Genomic DNA, 21,879 nt, shown 5'->3' with positions numbered 1-21,879 from the left:
TCCGATTCTGGTGGTCTTAGGTTATAGGACCAAAAGGTGCCCTGCCGCATCATATGGTAGTTCAATTTTTACGTTTTCAAGCAGCTCGATTCAGTTTGCATTAGTGCTGTTACAACTTTATATCCCACCAGCAGCTAGAAGGTACACACTTCTCTAAAACCCCTTCAGCATTTATAGTTTGTAGACTTTTTGCTGATGGTCATGACTGGTGTGAGCTGAAACCTTTTTGGAGGTTGGATACGCATGTGGCTAATAATTCCTTATGCTGAGCTTTAGGCATGTCCTATTTTTTCTTTTCCTTTTTTTTAAAAAGAGTGAGTACAACTTCCCTCCTCTTATTGATTTCTTGAAAAGTTTCTTATGTGTTGAATTTTCTTGCCTATTCCCTACCCCAGGGCATTTTTTGAGTGCCTGTGTCATTTACAACCGTACAGTCCTTGTGACTATATAAGCAAGCATTGGCACTGGGTTTAAAGGTGCTGTTTTTGAAGACAGCCACAAGGCGGCAGCATTGTTACGTTCTCAAGTCTTGTTACTAGGACAACAGAATCTTCCTGGAGGTAGTGTTCCGAGCTTTTAAATTAGAGTGCAATGTGCTGAGACAAGCCCCCAGAAGTTTATGTCTCCTTACTTATGTTTGTTTTTTAAATTTAATTTGTATTTTTTATCGGAGTAAATTTGATTAGAGTGTTTTGATTGTCTGGCTGTACAGAATCTGTTCAATGATTCATACATATGTCTGTTCATCTTCGGATCCTGTTATCATGTATGTGATTACAGAATGTATATTTTGAAGGTATTGGTGATTATATAATTCATATCATTTATGTGTTATATGTTTATATACATTTAACTTATATTAGTATATGTATGTTAACCCCATAGTCCTAATTTACCCATCCCCCCACCTTTCATTTTGGCTAACCATTAGTTTATTTGATAAGTCTGTGAGTGTCTTTTTCTGTGGAAATATGTTCATTGGTAGCAATCTTAGGATAACATGTATAAATGATATCATAGGATATTTGTCATACCCTTTTGACTTACTTAACCTTATATGATTATTTCTAGGCTCAACTCTAGTCCTGAAAACGGCATTGTTCATTTTTTTCCAGAGGCTACTATTCCATTTGGTACGTATACCATTTCGTCTTTGTCCATTCATCTGTTTATGGACCTTTTTTTGCTTCCATGTCTTGGCTATTTCAGTATTGTTGCAGTGCACAATTGCCTGCCTCTGTCTTTCCGATTCTGGTGGTCTTAGGTTATAGGCCCAAAAGGTGCCCTGCTGCATCGTATGGTAACTCAATTTTTACCTTTTCAAGCAGCTCCATTCAGTTTGCATTAGTGGTATTACTTCTTTACATCCCACCAGCAGCTAGAAGGTACACATTCCTCTAAAACCCCTTCAGCATTTATAGTTTGTAGACTTTTTGATGATGGTCATGACTGGTGTTACCTGAAACCTTTTTGAATTTGAATTTGCATGTGGCTAATAATTCCTTATACTGAGCTTTAGGCATGTCATTTTTTTCTTTTCCTTTTGTTTTAAAGAGTGAGTACAACTTCCCTCCTCTTATTGACTTCTTGAAAAGTTTCTCATGTGTTGAATTTTTTTGCCTATTCCCTACCCCAGGGCATTTTTTGAAGGCAGGTGTCATTTAGAGCCCTTCAGTCCTTGTGACTATTAAGCAACCTTTGGCACTGGGTTTAAAGCTGCTGTTGTGGGAAACAGCCACAAGGCGGCAGCATTATTACGTTCTCACCTCTTCTTACTAGGGCAACAGAGTCTTCCTGGAGGTAGTTTTCCAAGGTTGTAAATTAGAGTGGAATGTGCTTGGACAAGCCCCCAGAAGTTTATGTCTCCTAACTTATGTTTGCTTTATAAATTTAATTTCTATTTCTTATCGGAGTAAATTTGATTAGAGTGTTTTGATTGGCTGTACAGAATCTGCTCAATGATTCATACATATATCTGTTCATCTTCGGAACCTGTTATTATGTATGTGATTACAGAATGTATATTTTAAAGGTTTGGTGATTATATAATTTATATAGTTCATATGTTATATGTTTATATACATTTAACATACATTAGTATATGTATGTTAACCCCATAGTCCTAATTTACCCATCCTCCCACCTTTCATTTTGGCTAACCGTTAGTATTTTTGATAAGTCTGTGACTGTCTTTTTCTGTGGAAATATGTTCATTGGTAGCAATCTAAGGATAACATGTATAAATGATGTCATAGGATATTTGTCATACCCTTTTGACTTACTTAACCTTCTATGATTATTTCTAGGCTCAACTGTAGTCCTGAAAACGGCATTGTTCATTTTTTTCCCGAGGCTACTATTCCATTTGGTACGTATCCCACTTCGTCTTTGTCCATTCATCTGTTTATGGACCTTTTTTTTTGCTTCCATGTCTTTGCTATTTCAGTATTGTTGCAGTGCACATTTGCCTGCCTCTGTCTTTCCGATTCTGGTGGTCTTAGGTTATAGGCCCAAAAGGTGCCCTGCCGCATCATATGGTAGCTCAATTTTTACGTTTTCAAGCAGCTCGATTCAGTTTGCATTAGTGCTGTTACGACTTTATATCCCACCAGCAGCTAGAAGGTACACACTTCTCTAAAACCCCTTCAGCATTTATAGTTTGTAGACTTTTTGCTGATGGTCATGACTGGTGTGAGCTGAAACCTTTTTGGAGGTTGGATACGCATGTGGCTAATAATTCCTTATGCTGAGCTTTAGGCATGTCCTATTTTTTCTTTTCCTTTTTTTTAAAAAGAGTGAGTACAACTTCCCTCCTCTTATTGATTTCTTGAAAAGTTTCTTATGTGTTGAATTTTCTTGCCTATTCCCTACCCCAGGGCAATTTTTGAGGGCCTGTGTCATTTACAGCCCTGCAGTCCTTGTGATTATATAAGCAACCATTGTCATTGGGTTTAAAGCTGCTGTTTTTGGAGACAGCCACAAGGCGGCAGCATTAGTACGTTCTCAACTCTTGTTACTAGGACAACAGAGTCTTCCTGGAGGTAGTGTTCCGAGCTTTTAAATTAGAGTGCAATGTGCAGGGACAAGCCCCCAGAAGTTTATGTCTCCTTAGTTATGTTTGTTTTTTAAATTTAATTTGTATTTTTTATCGGAGTAAATTTGATTAGAGTGTTTTGATTGTCTCGCTGTACAGAATCTGTTCAATGATTCATACATATGTCTGTTCATCTTCGGATACTGTTACCATGTATGTGATCACAGAATATATATTTTGAAGGTATTGGTGATTATATAATTCATATCGTTTATATGTTATATGTTTATATACATTTAACTTACATTAGTATATGTATGTTAACCCCATAGTCCTAAATTACCCATCCCCCCACCTTTCATTTTGGCTAACCATTAGTTTATTTGATAAGTCTGTGAGTGTCTTTTTCTGTGGAAATATGTTCATTGGTAGCAATCTTAAGAAAACTTGTATAAATGATATCATAGGATATTTGTCATACCCTTTTGACTTACTTAACCTTATATGATTTTTTCTAGGCTCAACTGTAGTCCTGAAAACAGCATTGTTCATTTTTCTCCCGAGGCTACTATTCCATTCTGTCCGTATACCACTTCTTCTTTGTCCATTCATCTGTTTATGGACCTTTTTTTTGCTTCCATATCTTGGCTATTTCAGTATTGTTGCAGTGCATATTTGCCTGCCTCTGTCTTTCCAATTTTCGTGGTCTTAGGTTATAGGCCCAAAAGGTGCCCTGCCCCATCATTTGGTAGCTCAATTTTTACCTTTTCAAGCAGCTCGATTCAGTTTGCGTTAGTGCTGTTTCCACTTTACATCCCACCAGCAGCTAGAAGGTACACAGATCTCTAAAACCCCTTCAGCATTTATAGTTTGTAGACATTTTGCTGATGGTAATGATTGGTGTGAGCTGAAACATTTTTGAATTTGAATTTGTATGTGGCTCATAATTCCTTATACTAAGCTTTAGGCATGTCCTTTTTTTTCTTTTCCTTTTTTCTTTAAAGAGTGAGTACAACTTCCCTCCTCTTATTGACTTCTTGGAAATTTCTCATGTGTTGAATTTTCTTGCCTATTCCCTACCCCAGGGCAATTTTTGAGGGCCTGTGTCATTTACAGCCCTGCAGTCCTTGTGACTATATAAGCAACCATTGTCATTGGGTTTAAAGCTGCTGTTTTTGGAGACAGCCACAAGGCGGCAGCATTAGTACGTTCTCAACTCTTGTTACTAGGACAACAGAGTCTTCCTGGAGGTAGTGTTCCGAGCTTTTAAATTAGAGTGCAATGTGCAGGGACAAGCCCCCAGAAGTTTATGTCTCCTTACTTATGTTTGTTTTTTAAATTTAATTTGTATTTTTTATCGGAGTAAATTTGATTAGAGTGTTTTGATTGTCTGGCTGTACAGAATCTGTTCAATGATTCATACATATGTCTGTACATCTTCGGATCCTGTTACCATGTATGTGATCACAGAATATATATTTTGAAGGTATTGGTGATTATATAATTCATATCGTTTATATGTTATATGTTTATATACATTTAACTTACATTAGTATATGTATGTTAACCCCATAGTCCTAAATTACCCATCCCCCCACCTTTCATTTTGGCTAACCATTAGTTTATTTGATAAGTCTGTGAGTGTCTTTTTCTGTGGAAATATGTTCATTGGTAGCAATCTTAAGAAAACTTGTATAAATGATATCATAGGATATTTGTCATACCCTTTTGACTTACTTAACCTTATATGATTTTTTCTAGGCTCAACTGTAGTCCTGAAAACAGCATTGTTCATTTTTCTCCCGAGGCTACTATTCCATTCTGTCCGTATACCACTTCTTCTTTGTCCATTCATCTGTTTATGGACCTTTTTTTTGCTTCCATATCTTGGCTATTTCAGTATTGTTGCAGTGCATATTTGCCTGCCTCTGTCTTTCCGATTTTGGTGGTCTTAGGTTATAGGCCCAAAAGGTGCCCTGCCCCATCATTTGGTAGCTCAATTTTTACCTTTTCAAGCAGCTCGATTCAGTTTGCGTTAGTGCTGTTTCCACTTTACATCCCACCAGCAGCTAGAAGGTACACAGATCTCTAAAACCCCTTCAGCATTTATAGTTTGTAGACATTTTGCTGATGGTAATGACTGGTGTGAGCTGAAACCTTTTTGAATTTGAATTTGTATGTGGCTCATAATTCCTTATACTAAGCTTTAGGCCTGTCCTTTTTTTTCTTTTCCTTTTTTTTTTAAAGAGTGAGTACAACTTCCCTCCTCTTATTGACTTCTTGAAAATTTCTCATGTGTTGAATTTTCTTGCCAATTCCATACCCCAGGGCATTTTTTGAGGGCCTGTGTCTTTTACAGCCCTGCAGTCCTTGTGACTATATAAGCAACCATTGGCACTGGGTTTAAAGCTACTGTTGTGGGAAGCAGCCACAAGGCGGCAGCATTATTGCGTTCTCAAGTCTTGTTACTAGGAGAACAGAGTCTTCCTGGGGGTAGTGTTCTGAGCTTGTAAATTAGAGTGCAATATGCTGGGACAAGCCCCCAGAAGTTTATGTCTCCTAACTTATGTTTTTTTTTTAAATTTAATTTCTATTTCTTATCGGAGTAAATTTGATTAGAGTGTTTTGATTGTCTGGCTGTACAGAATCTGCTCAATGATTCATACATATGTCTGTTCATCTTCGGATCCTGTTACCATGTATGTGATCACAGAATATATATTTTGAAGGTATTGGTGATTATATAATTCATATCGTTTATATGTTATATGTTTATATACATTTAACTTACATTAGTATATGTATGTTAACCCCATAGTCCTAACTTACCCATCCCCCCACCTTTCATTTTGGCTAACCATTAGTTTATTTGATAAGTCTGTGAGTGTCTTTTTCTGTGGAAATATGTTCATTGGTAGCAATCTTAAGAAAACTTGTATAAATGATATCATAGGATATTTGTCATACCCTTTTGACTTACTTAACCTTATATGATTTTTTCTAGGCTCAACTGTAGTCCTGAAAACAGCATTGTTCATTTTTCTCCCGAGGCTACTATTCCATTCTGTCCGTATACCACTTCTTCTTTGTCCATTCATCTGTTTATGGACCTTTTTTTTGCTTCCATATCTTGGCTATTTCAGTATTGTTGCAGTGCACATTTGCCTGCCTCTGTCTTTCCGATTCTGGTGGTCTTAGGTTATAGGCCCAAAAGGTGCCCTGCCGCATCATATGGTAGCTCAATTTTTACGTTTTCAAGCAGCTCGATTCAGTTTGCATTAGTGATGTTACGACTTTATATCCCACCAGCAGCTAGAAGGTACACACTTCTCTAAAACCCCTTCAGCATTTATAGTTTGTAGACTTTTTGCTGATGGTCATGACTGGTGTGAGCTGAAACCTTTTTGGAGGTTGGATACGCATGTGGCTAATAATTCCTTATGCTGAGCTTTAGGCATGTCCTATTTTTTCTTTTCCTTTTTTTTAAAAAGAGTGAGTACAACTTCCCTCCTCTTATTGATTTCTTGAAAAGTTTCTTATGTGTTGAATTTTCTTGCCTATTCCCTACCCCAGGGCATTTTTTGAGTGCCTGTGTCATTTACAACCGTACAGTCCTTGTGACTATATAAGCAACCATTGGCACTGGGTTTAAAGGTGCTGTTCTTGGAGACAGCCACAAGGCGGCAGCATTATTACGTTCTCAAGTCTTGTTACTAGGACAACAGAGTCTTCCTGGAGGTAGTGTTCCGAGCTTTTAAATTAGAGTGCAATGTGCTGGGACAAGCCCCCAGAAGTTTATGTCTCCTTACTTATGTTTGTTTTTTAAATTTAATTTGTATTTTTTATCGGAGTAAATTTGATTAGAGTGTTTTGATTGTCTGGCTGTACAGAATCTGTTCAATGATTCATACATATGTCTGTTCATCTTCGGATCCTGTTACCATTTATGTGATTACAGAATGTATATTTTGAAGGTATTGGTGATTATATAATTCATATCATTTATATGTTATATGTTTATATACATTTAACTTATATTAGTATATGTATGTTAACCCCATAGTCCTAATTTACCCATCCCCCCACCTTTCATTTTGGCTAACCATTAGTTTATTTGATATGTCTGTGAGTGTCTTTTTCAGTGGAAATATGTTCATTGGTAGCAATCTTAGGATAACATGTATAAATGATATCATAGGATATTTGTCATACCCTTTTGACTTACTTAACCTTATATGATTATTTCTAGGCTCAACTCTAGTCCTGAAAACGGCATTGTTCCTTTTTTTCCAGAGGCTACTATTCCCTTTGGTACGTATACCATTTCGTCTTTGTCCTTTCATCTGTTTATGGACCTTTTTTTTGCTTCCATGTCTTGGCTATTTCAATATTGTTGCAGTGCACATTTGCCTGCCTCTGTCTTTCCGAATCCGGTGGTCTTAGGTTATAGGCCCAAAAGGTGCCCTGCCGCATCATATGGTAGCTCAATGTTTACCTTTTCAAGCAGCTCAATTCAGTTTGCGTTACTGCTGTTACCACTTTACATCCAAACAGCAGCTAGAAGGTACACAGTTCTCTAAAACCCCTTCAGCATTTATAGTTTGTAGACTTTTTGCTGATGGTCATGACTGGTGTGAGCTGAAACCTTTTTGGAGGTTGGATACACATGTGGCTAATAATTCCTTATGCTGAGCTTTAGGCATGTCCTTTTTTTCTTTTCCTTTTTTTTTACAGTGAGTACAACTTCCGTACTCTTATTGACTTCTTGAAAATTTCTCATGTGTTGAATTTCCTTGCCTATTCCCTACACCAGGGCATTTTTTGAGGGCCTGTGTCTTTTACAGCCCTGCAGTCCTTGTGACTATATAAGCAACCATTGGTACTGGGTTTAAAGCTACTGTTGTGGGAAGCAGCCACAAGGCGGCCGCATTATTACGTTCTCAAGTCTTGTTACTAGGACAACACAGTCTTCCTGGAGGTAGTGTTCCGAGCTTTTAAATTAGAGTGCAATGTGCAGGGACAAGCCCCCAGAAGTTTATGTCTCCTTACTTATGTTTGTTTTTTAAATTTAATTTGTATTTTTTATCGGAGTAAATTTGATTAGAGTGTTTTGATTGTCTGGCTGTACAGAATCTGTTCAATGATTCATACATACGTCTGTTCATCTTCGGATCCTGTTACCATGTATGTGATCACAGAATATATATTTTGAAGGTATTGGTGATTATATAATTCATATCGTTTATATGTTATATGTTTATATACATTTAACTTACATTAGTATATGTATGTTAACCCCATAGTCCTAAATTACCCATCCCCCCACCTTTCATTTTGGCTAACCATTAGTTTATTTGATAAGTCTGTGAGTGTCTTTTTCTGTGGAAATATGTTCATTGGTAGCAATCTTAAGAAAACTTGTATAAATGATATCATAGGATATTTGTCGTACCCTTTTGACTTACTTAACCTTATATGATTTTTTCTAGGCTCAACTGTAGTCCTGAAAACAGCATTGTTCATTTTTCTCCCGAGGCTACTATTCCATTCTGTCCGTATACCACTTCTTCTTTGTCCATTCATCTGTTTATGGACCTTTTTTTTGCTTCCATATCTTGGCTATTTCAGTATTGTTGCAGTGCATATTTGCCTGCCTCTGTCTTTCCAATTTTGGTGGTCTTAGGTTATAGGCCCAAAAGGTGCCCTGCCCCATCATTTGGTAGCTCAATTTTTACCTTTTCAAGCAGCTCGATTCAGTTTGCGTTAGTGCTGTTTCCACTTTACATCCCACCAGCAGCTAGAAGGTACACAGATCTCTAAAACCCCTTCAGCATTTATAGTTTGTAGACATTTTGCTGATGGTAATGACTGGTGTGAGCTGAAACCTTTTTGAATTTGAATTTGTATGTGGCTCATAATTCCTTATACTAAGCTTTAGGCATGTCCTTTTTTTTCTTTTCCTTTTTTTTTTAAAGAGTGAGTACAACTTCCCTCCTCTTATTGACTTCTTGGAAATTTCTCATGTGTTGAATGTTCTTGCCAATTCCCTACCCCAGGGCATATTTTGAGGGCTTGTGTCATTTACAGCCCTGCAGTCCTTGTGACTATATAAGCAATCATTGGCACTGGGTTTAAAGTGCTGTTGTGGGAAGCAGCCACAAGGCGGCAGCATTATTGCGTTCTCAAGTCTTGTTACTAGGAGAACAGAGTCTTCCTGGGGGTAGTGTTCTGAGCTTGTAAATTAGAGTGCAATGTGCTGGGACAAGCCCCCAGAAGTTTATGTCTCCTAACTTATGTTTTTTTTTTAAATTTAATTTCTATTTCTTATCGGAGTAAATTTGATTAGAGTGTTTTGATTGTCTGGCTGTACAGAATCTGCTCAATGATTCATACATATGTCTGTTCATCTTCGGATCCTGTTACCATGTATGTGATCACAGAATATATATTTTGAAGGTATTGGTGATTATATAATTCATATCGTTTATATGTTATATGTTTATATACATTTAACTTACATTAGTATATGTATGTTAACCCCATAGTCCTAACTTACCCATCCCCCCACCTTTCATTTTGGCTAACCATTAGTTTATTTGATAAGTCTGTGAGTGTCTTTTTCTGTGGAAATATGTTCATTGGTAGCAATCTTAAGAAAACTTGTATAAATGATATCATAGGATATTTGTCATACCCTTTTGACTTACTTAACCTTATATGATTTTTTCTAGGCTCAACTGTAGTCCTGAAAACAGCATTGTTCATTTTTCTCCCGAGGCTACTATTCCATTCTGTCCGTATACCACTTCTTCTTTGTCCATTCATCTGTTTATGGACCTTTTTTTTGCTTCCATATCTTGGCTATTTCAGTATTGTTGCAGTGCACATTTGCCTGCCTCTGTCTTTCCGATTCTGGTGGTCTTAGGTTATAGGCCCAAAAGGTGCCCTGCCGCATCATATGGTAGCTCAATTTTTACGTTTTCAAGCAGCTCGATTCAGTTTGCATTAGTAATGTTACGACTTTATATCCCACCAGCAGCTAGAAGGTACACACTTCTCTAAAACCCCTTCAGCATTTATAGTTTGTAGACTTTTTGCTGATGGTCATGACTGGTGTGAGCTGAAACCTTTTTGGAGGTTGGATACGCATGTGGCTAATAATTCCTTATGCTGAGCTTTAGGCATGTCCTTTTTTTCTTTTCCTTTTTTTTTAAAGAGTGAGTTCAACTTCCGTACTCTTATTGACTTTTCAAAATTTCTCATGTGTTGAATTTTCTTGCCAATTCCCTACCCTAGGGCATTTTTTGAGGGCCTGTGTCTTTTACAGCCCTGCAGTCCTTGTGACTATATAAGCAACCATTGGCACTGGGTTTAAAGCTACTGTTGTGGGAAGCAGCCACAAGGCGGCAGCATTATTACGTTCTCAAGTCTTGTTACTAGGACAACACAGTCTTCCTGGAGGTAGTGTTCCGAGCTTGTAAATTAGAGTGCAATGTGCTGGGACAAGCCCGCAAAAGTTTATGTCTCCTAACTTATGTTTGTTTTTTAAATTTAATTTCTATTTCTTATCAGAGTAAATTTGATTAGAGTGTTTTGATTGTCTGCCTGTACAGAATCTGCTCAATGATTCATACATATGTCTGTTCATCTTCGGATCCTGTTACCATGTATGTGATTACAGAATGTATATTTTGAAGGTATTGGTGAATATATAATTCATATCATTTATATGTTATATGTTTATATACATTTAACATACATTAGTATATGTATGTTAACCCCATAGTCCTAATTTACCCATCCTCCCACCTTTCATATTGGCTAACCATTAGTTTATATGATAAGTCTGTGAGTGTCTTTTTCTGTGGAAATATGTTCATTGGTAGCAATCTTAGGATAACATGTATAAATGATATCATAGGATATTTGTCATACCCTTTTGACTTACTTAACCTTATATGATTATTTCTAGGCTCAACTCTAGTCCTGAAAACAGCATTGTTCATTTTTTTCCAGAGGCTACTATTCCATTTGGTACGTATACCATTTCGTCTTTGTTCATTCATCTGTTTATGGACCTTTTTTTGCTTCCATGTCTTGGCTATTTCAGTATTGTTGCAGTGCACATTTGCCTGCCTCTGTCTTTCAGATTCTGGTGGTCTTAGGTTATAGGCCCAAAAGGTGCCCTGCCGCATCGTATGGTAACTCAATTTTTACCTTTTCAAGCAGCTCCATTCAGTTTGCATTAGTGGTATTACTTCTTTACATCCCACCAGCAGCTAGAAGGTACACATTCCTCTAAAACCCCTTCAGCATTTATAGTTTGTAGACTTTTTGATGATGGTCATGACTGGTGTTACCTGAAACCTTTTTGAATTTGAATTTGCATGTGGCTAATAATTCCTTATACTGAGCTTTAGGCATGTCATTTTTTTCTTTTCCTTTTGTTTTAAAGAGTGAGTACAACTTCCCTCCTCTTATTGACTTCTTGAAAAGTTTCTCATGTGTTGAATTTTTTTGCCTATTCCCTACCCCAGGGCATTTTTTGAAGGCAGGTGTCATTTAGAGCCCTTCAGTCCTTGTGACTATTAAGCAACCTTTGGCACTGGGTTTAAAGCTGCTGTTGTGGGAAACAGCCACAAGGCGGCAGCATTATTACATTCTCAACTCTTCTTACTAGGGCAACAGAGTCTTCCTGGAGGTAGTTTTCCAAGGTTGTAAATTAGAGTGGAATGTGCTGTGACAAGCCCCCAGAAGTTTATGTCTCCTAACTTATTTTTGCTTTTTAAATTTAATTTCTATTTCTTATCGGAGTAAATTTGATTAGAGTGTTTTGATTGGCTGTACAGAATCTGCTCAATGATTCATACATATATCTGTTCATCTTCGGAACCTGTTATCATGTATGTGATTACAGAATGTATATTTTAAAGGTTTGGTGATTATATATTTTATATAGTTCATATGTTATATGTTTATATACATTTAACATACATTAGTATATGTATGTTAACCCCATAGTCCTAATTTACCCATCCTCCCACCTTTCATTTTGGCTAACCATTAGTTTATTTGATAAGTCTGTGAGTGTCTTTTTTTGTGGAAATATGTTCATTGGTAGCAATCTTAGGATAACATGTATAAATGATATCATAGGATATTTGTCATACCCTTTTGACTAACTTACCCTTATATGATTATTTCTAGGCTCAACTGTAGTCATGAAAACGGCATTGTTCATTTTTTTCCCGAGGCTACTATTCCATTTGGTACGTATACCACTTCGTCTTTGTCCATTCATTTGTTTATGGAGCTTTTTTTTGCTTCTATGTCTTGGCTATTTCAATATTGTTGCAGTGCATATTTGCCTGCATCTGTCTTTCCGATTTTGGTGGTCTTATATTATAGGCCCAAAAGGTGCCCTGCCGCATCATACGGTAACTCAATTTTTACCTTTTCAAGTAGCTGCATTCAGTTTTCGTTAGTGCTCTTACCAGTTTACATCCCACCGGAACCTTGAAGGTACACAGTTCTCTAAAACCCGTTCAGCATTTATAGTTTGTAGATTTTTTGCTGATGGTCATGACTGGTGTGAGCTGAAACCTTATTGAATTTGAATTTGCATGTGCCTAATAATTTCCTTTACTGAGCTTTAGGCATGCCGTTTTTTTTCTTTTCCTTTCTTTTTTAGAGAGTGAGTACAACCTCCCTCCTCTTATTGACTTCTTGAAAAATTTCTCATGTGTTGAATTTTCTTGCCTATTCCCTACCCCAAGGCATTTTTTGAGGGCCTGTATCATTTACAGCCCTGCAGTCCTTGTGACAATATAAGCAACCATTTGCACTGGGTTTAAAGCTGCTGTTGTGGGAAATAGCCACAAGGCAGCAGCATTATTAGGTTCTCAACTCTTGTTAATAGGGAAGCAGAGTCTTCCTGGAGGTAGTGTTCCGAGGTTGTAAATTAGAGTGGAATGTGCTGGGACAAGCCCCCAGAAGTTTATGTCTCCTTACTTATGTTTGTTTTTTAAATTTAACTTCTACTTTTTATCGGACTAAATTTGATTAGAGTGTTTTGATTGTCTGGCTGTACAGAATCTGCTCAATGATTCATACATATGTCTGTTCATCTGCGGATCCTGTTACCATGTATGTGATTACAGAATGTATATTTTGAAGGGATTGGTGATTATATAATTCATATCATTTATCTGTTATATGTTTATATACATTTAACTTACATTAGTATATGTATGTTAACCCCATAGTCCTAATTTACCCATCCTCCCACCTTTCATTTTGGCTAACCGTTAGTATTTTTGATAAGTCTGTGACTGTCTTTTTCTGTGGAAATATGTTCATTGGTAGTAATCTTAGGAAAACATGTATAAATGATTTCATAGGATATTTGTCACACCCTTTTGACTTACTTAACCTTATATGACTATTTCTAGTCTCAACTGTAGTTCTGAAAACGGCATTGTTCATTTTTTTCCCGAGGCTACTCTTCCATTCTGTCCATATACCACTTCTTCTTTGTCCATTCACCTGTTTATGGACCATTTTTTGCTTCCATGTCTTGGGTATTTCAGTATTGTTGCAGTGCACATTTGCCTGCCTCTGTATTTCCGATTTTGGTGGTCTTAGGTTATAGGCCCAAAAGGTGCCCTGCCGCATCATATGGTAACTCAATTTTTACCTTTTCAAGCAGCTCCATTCAGTATGCGTTAGTGCTGTTACCACTTTACATCCCACCAGCAGCTAGAATGTACACAATTCTCTAAAACCCCTTCAGCATTTATAGTTTGTAGACTTTTTGATGATGGTCATGACTGGTGTCACCTGAAACCTTTTTGAATTTGAATTTGCATGTGGCTAATAATTCCTTATACTGAGCTTTAGGCATGTCCTTTTTTTTCTTTTCCTTTTTTTTAAAGAGTGAGTGCAACTTCCCTCCTCTTATTGACTTTTTGAAAAGTTACTCATGTGTTGAATTTTTTTGCCTATTCCCTACTCCAGGGCATTCTTTGAGGGCCGGTGTCATTTAGAGCCCTGCAGTCCTTGTGACTATTAAGCAACCTTTGGCACTGGGTTTAAAGCTGCTGTTGTGGGAAACAGCCACAAGGTGGCAGCATTATTACGTTCTCAACTCTTGTTACTAGGGCAACAGAGTCTTCCTGGAGGTAGTTTTCCAAGGTTGTAAATTAGAGTGGAATGTGCTGGGACAAGCCCCCAGAAGTTTATGTCTCCTAACTTATGTTTGCTTTTTAAATTTAATTTCTATTTCTTATCAGAGTCAATTTGATTAGAGTGTTTTGATTGTCTGGCTGTACAGAATCTGCTCAATGATTCATACATATGTCTGTTCATCTTCGGATCCTGCTACCATGTACGTGATTACAGAATGTATATTTTAAAGCTATTGGTGATGATATAATGCAGATAGTTTATATGTGATATGTTTATATACATTTAACATACATTAGTATATGTATGTTAACCCCATAGTCCTAATTTACCTATTCTCCCACCTTTCATTTTGGCTAACCATTAGTTTATTTGATTAGTCTGTGAGTGTCTTTTTCTGTGGAAATATGTTCATGGGTAGCAATCTTAGGATAACTTTTATAAATGATATCGTAGGATATTTGTCATACCCTTTTGACTTACTTAACCTTATATAATTATTTCTAGTCTCAACTGTAGTCCTGGAAACGGCAATGTTCATTTTTTTTCCGAGGCTACTATTCCATGTGGTACGTATACCACTTCGTCTTTGTCCATTCATCTGTTTATGGACCTTTTTTTTGCTTCCATGTCTTGGCTATTTCAGTATTGCTGCAGTGCACATTTGCCTGCCTCTGTCTTTCCGAATCTGGTGGTCTTAGGTTATAGGCCCAAAAGGTGCCCTGCCGCATCATATGGTTGCTCAATTTTTACGTTTTCAAGCAGCTCGATTCAGGTTGCGTTACTGCTGTTACCACTTTACATCCCCCCAGCAGCTAGAAGGTACACAGTTCTCTACAACCCCTTCACCATTTATAGTTTGTAGACTTTTTCCTGATGGTCATGACTGGTGTCAGCTGAAACCTTTTTGAATTTGAAATTGCATGTTAGTAATAATTCCTTATACTGAGCTTTAGGCATGTCCTAATTTTTCTTTTCCTTTTTTTTAAAAAGAGTGAGTACAACTTCCCTCCTCTTATTGACTTCTTGAAAAGTTTCTCATGTGTTGAATTTTCTTGCCTATTCCCTTGCCCAGGGCATTTTTTGAGGGCAGGTGTCATTTAGAGCCCTGCAGTCCTTGTGACTATTAAGCAACCATTGGCACTGGGTTTAAAGCTGCTGTTGTGGGAAACAGCCACAAGGCGGCAGCATTATTACGTTCTCAACTCTTGTTACTAGGGCAACAGAGTCTTCCTGGAGGTAGTTTTCCAAGGTTGTAAATTAGAGTGGAATGTTCTGGGAGAAGTCCCCAGAAGTTTATGTCTCCTAACTTATGTTTGCTTTTTAAATTTAATTTCTATTTCTTATCGGAGTAAATTTGATTAGAGTGTTTTGATTGTCTGGCTGTACAGAATCTGCTCAATGATTCATACATATATCTGTTCATCTTCGGAACCTGTTAGCATGTATGTGATTACAGAATGTATATTTTAAAGGTATTGGTGATTATATTATTTATATAGTTTATATATTATATGTTTATATACATTTAACATACATTAGTATATGTATGTTAACCCCATTGTCCTAATTTACCCATCCTCCCACCTTTCATTTTGGCTAACCATTAGTTTATTTGATAAGTCTGTGAGTGTCTTTTTCTGTGGAAATATGTTCATTGGTAGCAATCTTAGGATAACATGTATTAATGATATCATAGGATATTTGTCATACCCTTTTGACTTAGTTAACCTTATATGATTATTTCTAGGCTCAACTCTAGTCCTGAAAACGGCATTGTTCATTTTTTTCCAGAGGCTACTATTCCATTTGGTACGTGTACCATTTCGTCTTTGTCCATTCATCTGTTTATGGACCTTTTTTTTGCTTCCATGTCTTGGCTATTTCAGTATTGCTGCAGTGCACATTTGCCTGCCTCTGTCTTTCCGAATCTGGTGGTCTTAGGTTATAGGCCCAAAAGGTGCCCTGCCGCATCATATGGTTGCTCAATTTTTACGTTTTCAAGCAGCTCGATTCAGGTTGCGTTACTGCTGTTACCACTTTACATCCCCCCAGCAGCTAGAAGGTACACAGTTCTCTAAAACCCCTTCAGCATTTATAGTTTGTAGACTTTTTGCTGATGGTCATGACTGGTGTGAGCTGAAACCTTTTTGGAGGTTGGATACGCATGTGGCTAATAATTCCTTATGCTGAGCTTTAGGCATCTCCTTTTTTTCTTTTCCTTTTTTTTTAAAGAGTGACTACAACTTCCCTCCTCTTATTGACTTCTTGAAAATTTCTCATATGTTGAATTTTCTTGCCAATTCCATACCCCAGGGCATTTTTTGAGGGCCTGTGTCTTTTACAGCCCTGCAGTCCTTGTGACTATATAAGCAACCATTGGCACTGGGTTTAAAGCTACTGTTGTGGGAAGCAGCCACAAGGCGGCAGCATTATTACGTTCTCAAGTCTTGTTACTAGGACAACACAGTCTTCCTGGAGGTAGTGTTCCGAGCTTGTAAATTAGAGTGCAATGTGCTGGGACAAGCCCCCAGAAGTTTATGTCTCCTAACTTATGTTTGTTTTTTAAATTTAATTTCTATTTCTTATCGGAGTAAATTTGATTAGAGTGTTGTGGTTTTCTGGCTGTACAGAATCTGCTCAATGATTCATACATATGTCTGTTCATCTTCGAACCTGTTAGCATGTATGTGATTACAGAATGTATATTTAAAAGGTATTGGTGATTATATAATTTATATATTTCATATGTTATATGTTTATATACATTTAACATACATTAGTATATGTATTTTAACCCCATAGTCCTAATTTACCCATCCTCCCACCTTTCATTTTGGCTAGCCATTAGTTTATTTGATAAGTCTGTGAGTGTCTTTTTCTGTGGAAATATGTTCATTGGTAGCAATCTTAGGATAACATGGATAAAAGATGTCATAGGATATTTGTCATACCCTTTTGACTTACTTAACCTTATATGATTATTTCTAGGCTCAACTGTAGTCCTGAAAACGGCATTGTTCATTTTTTTCCCGAGGCTACTATTCCATTTGGTACGTATCCCACTTCGTCTTTGTCCATTCATCTGTTTATGGACCTTTTTTTTTGCTTCCATGTCTTGGCTATTTCAATATTGTTGCAATGCACATTTGCCTGCCTCTCTCTTTCCGAATCTGGTGGTCTTAGGTTATAGGCCCAAAAGGTGCCGTGCCGCACCATATGGTAACTCAATTTTTACCTTTTCAAGCAGCTCGATTCAGTTTGCGTTACTGTTGTTACCACTTTACATCCCACCAGCAACTACAAGGTACACACTTCTCTAAAACCCCTTCAGCATTTATGGTTTGTAGACTTTTTGCTGATGGTCATGACTGGAGTGAGCTGAAACCTTTTTGAATTTGAATTTGCATGTGGCTAATAATTCCTTATACTGAGCTTTAGGCATGTCCTTTTTTTCTTTTCCTTTTTTTTTTAAAGACTGAGTACAACTTCCCTCCTCTTATTGACTTCTTGGAAATTTCTCATGTGTTGAATGTTCTTGCCAATTCCCTACCCCAGGGCATATTTTGAGGGCTTGTGTCATTTACAGCCCTCCAGTCCTTGTGACTATATAAGCAATCATTGGCACTGGGTTTAAAGTGCTGTTGTGGGAAGCAGCCACAAGGCGGCAGCATTATTGCGTTCTCAAGTCTTGTTACTAGGAGAACAGAGTCTTCCTGGAGGTAGTGTTCTGAGCTTGTAAATTAGAGTGCAATGTGCTGGGACAAGCCCCCAAAAGTTTATGTCTCCTAACTTATGTTTTTTTTTAAATTTAATTTCTATTTCTTATCGGAGTAAATTTGATTAGAGTGTTTTGATTGTCTGGCTGTACAGAATCTGCTCAATGATTCTTACATATGTCTGTTCATCTTCGGATCCTGTTACCATGTATGTGATCACAGAATATATATTTTGAAGGTATTGGTGATTATATAATTCATATCGTTTATATGTTATATGTTTATATACATTTAACTTACATTAGTATATGTATGTTAACCCCATAGTCCTAACTTACCCATCCCCCCACCTTTCATTTTGGCTAACCATTAGTTTATTTGATAAGTCTGTGAGTGTCTTTTTCTGTGGAAATATGTTCATTGGTAGCAATCTTAAGAAAACTTGTATAAATGATATCATAGGATATTTGTCATACCCTTTTGACTTACTTAACCTTATATGATTTTTTCTAGGCTCAACTGTAGTCCTGAAAACAGCATTGTTCATTTTTCTCCCGAGGCTACTATTCCATTCTGTCCGTATACCACTTCTTCTTTGTCCATTCATCTGTTTATGGACCTTTTTTTTGCTTCCATATCTTGGCTATTTCAGTATTGTTGCAGTGCATATTTGCCTGCCTCTGTCTTTCCAATTTTGGTGGTCTTAGGTTATAGGCCCAAAAGGTGCCCTGCCGCATCATTTGGTAGCTCAATTTTTACCTTTTCAAGCAGCTCGATTCAGTTTGCGTTAGTGCTGTTTCCACTTTACATCCCACCAGCAGCTAGAAGGTACACAGATCTCTAAAACCCCTTCAGCATTTATAGTTTGTAGACATTTTGCTGATGGTAATGACTGGTGTGAGCTGAAACCTTTTTGAATTTGAATTTGTATGTGGCTAATAATTCCTTATACTAAGCTTTAGGCATGTCCTGTTTTTTCTTTTCCTTTTTTTTTTAAAGAGTGAGTACAACTTCCCTCCTCTTATTGACTTCTTGGAAATTTCTCATGTGTTGAATGTTCTTGCCAATTCCCTACCCCAGGGCATATTTTGAGGGCTTGTGTCATTTACAGCCCTGCAGTCCTTGTGACTATATAAGCAATCATTGGCACTGGGTTTAAAGTGCTGTTGTGGGAAGCAGCCGCAAGGCGGCAGCATTATTGCGTTCTCAAGTCTTGTTACTAGGACAACAGAGTCTTCCTGGAGGTAGTGTTCCGAGCTTGTAAATTAGAGTGCAATGTGCTGGGACAAGCCCCCAGAAGTTTATGTCTCCTTACTTATGTTTGTTTTTTAAATTTAATTTGTCTTTCTTATCGGAGTAAATTTGATTAGAGTGTTTTGATTGTCTGGCTGTACAGAATCTGCTCAATGATTCACACATACGTCTGTTCATCTTCGGATCCTGTTACCATGTATGTGATTACAGAATGTATATTTTGAAGGTATTGGTGAATATATAATTCATATCATTTATATGTTATATGTTTATATACATTTAACTTACATTAGTATATGTATGTTAACCCCATAGTCCTAATTTACCCATCCTCCCACCTTTCATTTTGGCTAACCATTAGTTTATTTGATAAGTCTGTGAGTGTCTTTTGCTGTGGAAATATGTTCATTGGTAGCAATCTTAGGAAAACTTGTATAAATAATATCATAGGATATTTGTAATACCCTTTTGTCTTACTTAACCTTATATGATTATTTCTAGTTTCAACTCTAGTCCTGAAAACGGCATTGTTCATTTTTTTCCCGAGGCTACTCTTCCATTCTGTCCATATACCACTTCTTCTTTGTCCATTCACCTGTTTATGGACCTTTTTTTTGCTTCCATGTCTTTGCTATTTCAGTATTGTTGCAGTGCACATTTGCCTGCCTCTGTCTTTCCGATTCTGGTGGTCTTAGGTTATAGGCCCAAAAGGTGCCCTGCCGCATCATATGGTAGCTCAATTTTTACGTTTTCAAGCAGCTCGATTCAGTTTGCATTAGTGCTGTTACGACTTTATATCCCACCAGCAGCTAGAAGGTACACACTTCTCTAAAACCCCTTCAGCATTTATAGTTTGTAGACTTTTTGCTGATGGTCATGACTGGTGTGAGCTGAAACCTTTTTGGAGGTTGGATACGCATGTGGCTAATAATTCCTTATGCTGAGCTTTAGGCATGTCCTTTTTTTCTTTTCCTTTTTTTTTAAAGAGTGAGTTCAACTTCCGTACTCTTATTGACTTTTCAAAATTTCTCATGTGTTGAATTTTCTTGCCAATTCCCTACCCTAGGGCATTTTTTAAGGGCCTGTGTCTTTTACAGCCCTGCAGTCCTTGTGACTATATAAGCAACCATTGGCACTGGGTTTAAAGCTACTGTGGTGGGAAGCAGCCACAAGGCGGCAGCATTATTACGTTCTCAAGTCTTGTTACTAGGACAACACAGTCTTCCTGGAGGTAGTGTTCCGAGCTTGTAAATTAGAGTGCAATGTGCTGGGACAAGCCCCCAAAAGTTTATGTCTCCTAACTTATGTTTGTTTTTTAAATTTAATTTCTATTTCTTATCAGAGTAAATTTGATTAGAGTGTTTTGATTGTCTGGCTGTACAGAATCTGCTCAATGATTCATACATATGTCTGTTCATCTTCGGATCCTGTTACCATGTATGTGATTACAGAATGTATATTTTGAAGGTATTGGTGAATATATAATTCATATCATTTATATGTTATATGTTTATATACATTTAACATACATTAGTATATGTATGTTAACCCCATAGTCCTAATTTACCCATCCTCCCACCTTTCATATTGGCTAACCATTAGTTTATATGATAAGTCTGTGAGTGTCTTTTTCTGTGGAAATATGTTCATTGGTAGCAATCTTAGGATAACATGTATAAATGATATCATAGGATATTTGTCATACCCTTTTGACTTACTTAACCTTATATGATTATTTCTAGGCTCAACTCTAGTCCTGAAAACAGCATTGTTCATTTTTTTCCAGAGGCTACTATTCCATTTGGTACGTATACCATTTCGTCTTTGTTTATTCATCTGTTTATGGACCTTTTTTTGCTTCCATGTCTTGGCTATTTCAGTATTGTTGCAGTGCACATTTGCCTGCCTCTGTCTTTCCGATTCTGGTGGTCTTAGGTTATAGGCCCAAAAGGTGCCCTGCCGCATCGTATGGTAACTCAATTTTTACCTTTTCAAGCAGCTCCATTCAGTTTGCATTAGTGGTATTGCTTCTTTACATCCCACCAGCAGCTAGAAGGTACACATTCCTCTAAAACCCCTTCAGCATTTATAGTTTGTAGACTTTTTGATGATGGTCATGACTGGTGTTACCTGAAACCTTTTTGAATTTGAATTTGCATGTGGCTAATAATTCCTTATACTGAGCTTTAGGCATGTCATTTTTTTCTTTTCCTTTTGTTTTAAAGAGTGAGTACAACTTCCCTCCTCTTATTGACTTCTTGAAAAGTTTCTCATGTGTTGAATTTTTTTGCCTATTCCCTACCCCAGGGCATTTTTTGAAGGCAGGTGTCATTTAGAGCCCTTCAGTCCTTGTGACTATTAAGCAACCTTTGGCACTGGGTTTAAAGCTGCTGTTGTGGGAAACAGCCACAAGGCGGCAGCATTATTACATTCTCAACTCTTCTTACTAGGGCAACAGAGTCTTCCTGGAGGTAGTTTTCCAAGGTTGTAAATTAGAGTGGAATGTGCTGTGACAAGCCCCCAGAAGTTTATGTCTCCTAACTTATGTTTGCTTTTTAAATTTAATTTCTATTTCTTATCGGAGTAAATTTGATTAGAGTGTTTTGATTGGCTGTACAGAATCTGCTCAATAATTCATACATATATCTGTTCATCTTCGAACCTGTTAGCATGTATGTGATTACAGAA

Source organism: Balaenoptera physalus (assembly GCF_965194825.1).
Source record: "Balaenoptera physalus genome assembly, contig: SUPER_1_unloc_24, whole genome shotgun sequence".
NCBI lineage: Eukaryota > Metazoa > Chordata > Mammalia > Artiodactyla > Balaenopteridae > Balaenoptera > Balaenoptera physalus.
Note: the sequence above shows the minus strand (reverse complement) of the source record.